The sequence below is a fragment of the Poecile atricapillus genome, chromosome 1 (assembly GCF_030490865.1).
Source record: "Poecile atricapillus isolate bPoeAtr1 chromosome 1, bPoeAtr1.hap1, whole genome shotgun sequence".
Lineage (NCBI taxonomy): Eukaryota > Metazoa > Chordata > Aves > Passeriformes > Paridae > Poecile > Poecile atricapillus.
In genome coordinates this window covers 17697482-17703038 of record NC_081249.1, presented here as the reverse complement: position 1 = coordinate 17703038, position 5557 = coordinate 17697482, and positions in this window count along the sequence as shown.

The window sequence follows — 5557 nt, the reverse complement described above, 5'->3', positions numbered from 1 at the left end:
TGTTGGGATGTCCCTTTCCTAATATTTGCAAAAAAATTGTACTCCTGGATGTAAGTTACTGTGTATTTATTGACCTGAACAAATATGCTTTAAGAGAACAGTCCCTCAGTTTCCATCTGAAATGCCACTGCCATAATGCACGTTATAAAGGAACCTGTTTTATATTGAAGGAGGAGGTTGTTTCTCAAAATAAAGTGGCCACAAGTCCTTTATTGAGCCATTTATTTCCCTTGCCTCCATCATCACCACACCTTTTCTAACACATGCAGTCAGTGCCATGAACACCAATTGTTGAATTAGTGAAGTTGCAGAATTATGATGATTTGCTACACACTGCTTTACCTACCTTGTGCTGGACTTTTTCTCTGGCAAAAAGCAAGAATTGAAACAGGATATCCATCTAAAGGTGAGACACCTGCATGAGATTAATGCATTAACCTACTCACCACAAGTGACTCCTGCTGCATCCTAATCATCACACGAACACGGCCAATCTCCAGTCATGGTGCCAAAAACATTCCCTTCCTGTTTGCTCTTCAGTCTGCCACCTGCATGCATCCACTGGCAGCTGGTGCTTCAGAAATGGATCCATCAACTGCTGCTGGGAACAGAAAGTCAATTGGTGGCATTCCCCGTTCAAACTGGAAATGGAGATGTTTATTTTTCAGCATTGTAAAGTTACATCTAACCACCCACCTCATAAATAATTTTTTTTTTTGCTTCAGGTCTGAACCACAAAGTCTCTGGGTCATTCCCAGCCTAGCAGCAGCTGGAAAGATGGGGGTGTCCAGGCCTGTGTGTCCTGGTCCTCTGTGTGCAAACAGCTGAATCGGCGCACAGTTTTTACTTTGGGCTGCCTGTGAAGGTACTCCCAAACTGGGATCTGCTCCCCAATTTGGTAAACATTTTTGGTAGCTATCACTGTAGGCAAGAAACTGAGACTGATGGAGAAAAACAAGGATTTTTATGAATCAGATTGTGTTGAGGGGTAAAACAATCAAAATTACAGCACAATCCTGATACTCTTGTTACAAAGCTCGAGGCATTTCCACAGATATAAATAAACCAGCAGTGTAGTAGTACCCTGCCACCATCACTTGAGCAGTATGTGGAACTATTTATACATGCAGGAGCACTATTTCTGCCACCACATCCCCTGGAGCATTGCCTCCAGCCGAGATGTGCCACTGCAGCCGCAGCCAGAGCCGCTCCCCAAGGGCTGGGGACACGCTGGGGCACACAGAGCATCCCCAGGGCCACTGAGTGCAGACTCAGGGGAGACTCTCCCAGAGAGCAGAGAATCCTTTGAAAAGCTTGTCTTAAAAATTCTGTGTGTGGTTTTAAGAAAGACATCCACTGGGCACAGACAGTAACAACTTCATGGTATCAGCTCCTGTTTTATGTGTTCCCAAAAGCCAGGTGCAGACAGATGTGCTTCCACCCACTGGCATCTTAGTCCATCAATGATTATCAATCAGCAGACATGCTGTAGGCTAAAAGTAAGTAAATGTCAAAGGGAGATTTAAATACATTTTTTTCCCCTCCAAGAGTATTTGAAAGGCTGTATTTTTCCAATTTCAAGTAATATATTGAAATCACTTCTGCTTTTGGAAATAAAAGGTATTTTCACGTATCAAATTAACTTCATGATTTTTTCTCTAGTGACACAATCTTGTTTTTAAGACAATACAAATTAAACTCTTTTTTTCTTCATAAAACACAATTTTGCAAATGTTTTTGAAATGTCAGGATGTTAGAAATGAGAAGCTCAGCATGGTTTACTGAGGTAAAATTTGCTCTGACTCAGAATAGAGTGGGAAGGGTTTCCAGCACAAAGGGGAGGTAAATCAGTACACATCACCTGCAACAAAAAATAAGAATTCTACAGCGATAAGAGAAGAGTAAACCCTGTTTAAATGTATAAGAAACTATGGAGTTAGTTTTTTTTTAGTAAGTAATCTGAGGTAACAATGTTGTTTAGAACCAAGAGATGCCTTTGAAGCATTTTATCAGGCTCAGCTATCTTGTAGAAACTTCTTAAGCTAAATAACAGATTCTGTACTAACATCACTATCTGCACTAGACCACAGATAAAGTATATAAAAAATGCTACAAAGCAAGGGAGCTGATTCCCAAACTGCAGTCTCACAAAGCATCAAAATCACCTCAGGGTACCCTACAGCTAGCTTGCTGGTGGCCTAATGTTTCTGTTCTTCATTTTTCGGACTCATAAAATAGCTTATGTAGCTTAACTACATTCATTATTTCAGTCTCACTTTTTCACTTAATAGCACCTGTCACAAGGATGATTGTGATTTTTGAGTAGAAGGGTGATGGACAAAGAATTCCTTATGTTTTGGTTGGCATACTCAAAATAATTTGGTAATTCCTTCTGGAGATGTTTATTTGAATATCTGTAAACACTACTTAACTTTCAAGTTACTCCTTGTGTCTCTAAAATTTTATGACAGAAGTTGGAAACATGAACTCCTAAGCATATCTTTATTCCTTTGTTATGATATTAAAAGAACTTGAACCTAGAATTCAAAAGGCACTATACAGTATTTCTACCACAGCCTGAAGAAAAAATGGCATTTCATTGTTCTGAAATTAAATCTAATGAATTCTCATTTATTTCAGTTCATAACTGAAATCTGGTTCTGACTTCTAGCACACCTTTGGCATTCAAAGCACTTGTATTTTAGTATTTGTTCATTCAATCCTCAAAATGTGCAGTTTGCCATGAAGATATACAGCCTGAAATATCATTATCAATGACTACAACAAGCTGTATGGTGTTACCTTGCTGAATATGGGCACATTATTGGCCAGCTTTACTGCAAACAATTCAAAATAAAATTGAAGTATCACATCTGTTGCCAATGTAAATATAAGTAGGAACAGAGACTCAAATAAACAGTGACTAACTGCAGAATAAATGTAAGTCTGAATTTATTGCTCCGCTTAGAATTTATTAGTTCACTGCCTTTACTACTTCAGAAAAGCGGCCAAGTCATACCTACTGAAAAATTACACTAATGGCTGATAAAAGCCTAGGCAAAGGAACAGAATATTTGTGAATCTAGGTCTGTGAAATCCACTAACTCCACTTCTAAGAAAAAAAAAGTAAGTTCTGTAAAAAAAAAGTAACAGGGATGTGCAGACCTTGGAAGCCCTCGAGAAGCCTCCCCACTGTCTTGGATGAGGTCAAGGTTTAAGCTAAAAAGTGTAAGAGGTATAAAATTGAGTTGAGGATGGGGAAAGCGGAGGTGTTGGAGAACAGGAGGCATTGTACTGGATTCCAAGAGGTTTAAAAATTGATATGCAGAGGGAAAGGACAGTTAGACCTGCGTGTACGCAGATGAACCAACACCTCCCAGCCACATGAAAGCAAAATGATGACAAGTCAAAGATTCAGTGACTTTTAGAAGTAAAGACTCTAATTTTTTTAGGTGTACAGCTGCAATGCTATCATGGGTGCACATGGGGCGGGTTGAAAACTCCATGTTAGGAAGGCATGAGAACTAATAGTAGGCAAGATGATGGCTCATGAATGCCACACAGCAGTGTGAGAAGGGAGCTCTCCACAGATGAGCTGTATCACTGCGTAGAATTACAGAATTACATGTGTATGAGCAGATTGATATGCAAAAAAAACCAAATTCTTAATAACTTCCAAAAAAATAAAAAAACCCACTTCAGATGGTATTACGGGAATCATTGCTATAACCTCAGGCTATCCACAATCACTTAAATCATTCAAATCCTGAACCATTCATACTGTTAACATTTTACTGGTTTTGACATGCTACTAATTTATAGAAGGTTAATGTGGATTGTTGAAGAATTCAATTAACTCCAAGTGTTTTCAACAGCCAGTAAAAAAGAATATTTATTGTAGCAGAAATTGATTCCAGAATGGCAGGGCTCCTATATTCTTTATCCTCTTTTAGATTATAACATGCCAATTTATCAAGAAAATACACCAGTTTGCATAAATTCTTATATCTTTGCTGGGAAAATAGAGGAGGGATTTATTCTTCACCCAAGCCTTTCCATATTTATTTTTTTTTAAGATTATACACTTTATGTTACTTCACTCGATTACTTAGTTATAACTTCACAAGACAATATATTTATCTTTGGGGAAAATGCAATAAGCAGGGATCATTTATTCACCCTATTTTATTTTTTCTGCCATGTCTATTTCATTATCCCTGTTATACAAAATATAGGGAAGTTTTAAAATTAGCTATTTCCTTCTGAAACACACCCCAGTACCATGGATTTTACACACTGGGTTACATTCATCTGTCTATATATATTCAAAGCACATTTTGAAAAATTGAGTTACTTTGAAATTAACAAAACTGATATATTCTTTCCAGAAAATTACTAAAAGATGATCTGTAGCTAAAAAATATCACATTTATTGGCAAGGTGGTGTGTACTATTGAGGTACTTTGCATTGGAGTAGTTCATTTACTGCAAAAGTAAGTGAACAAATAAGATAATTCCTTAGGAACATTTTTTTTCTTCATTTCTGCATTTACACAGGCACTCCTCTGTCCAAGTGCCTGGTAAATTATGGAGTAAACAAAAATTATAAAATTCTTGAGTGTTTTGTAAAACTATCACAACACAAACACCCTTAGTAACTGAGTAAATAGGAATCATGTACTTTGAAAACAGGGGCATCATTAGGGAAAAAGAATCCCAGTGAAGCCATCAGCATTAGGTGATCAGTGATTATTCCCCACTGGAATGTAATTTCAGCTCTGCTCCTGCTGAGGTCACAATTGCTGTTCTCCATGGGATGGTTGGTTGTATTTACCTTCCTGTCATTAATTCACAGACAGACTTTGGATGGGACAGTGAGAGAAGAGCCCACTCCTGTGTATAACATGACAGCCACACTGACTCTCCAGCTTGGGGAAGAATTCATAATCTAATGAATGTGATCACAAATGAGAATTAACTCTTACAGACACTGCATATTCAAAGAAAGGTCATGGGATCTTCAAATCCAACAGCTGCTCTCCTGGACTATTTTACCCTATGCTGGCAAACAAACAAAAGCCGCCAAACAGGGAAGATTGCTGCACTGGCCTGTCTTGTATTATTTCTCCTTACAGTTGTGTTGAAATACACACATAACTCCAAAGTAACATAATTTTCTTCGTTTTCTCTGATGTAACTCTCTCATGCAGCTGATTTGGGGTGAGTAAAGCAGCTTATTTGCAATCAGACACATCTGGATGTTTTGATAAATAGGAGATTTCCTACTACTTTGGAAAAAGAAAGGAGATTCTGATAAAATCCTCAGAAATTCACTCCTTTCTAGAGCTTCCTTTCTTGAAGCTCGTGTGTTAACCACTCATATCCAAACATAGTTCAAAAATTCTAGCAGTATACTAACCCTTCCAATGAGTGCTGAATTCTTCTAAGTGAGGTTGAGAAGAAGCAAAATTAAAACAAAAGCTTAAAATGTTATAGGCAGCATTAAAATGTATTACCAGTAAGTGAAGTGTGGATGGTACTTAGCTGCAGAAATCAT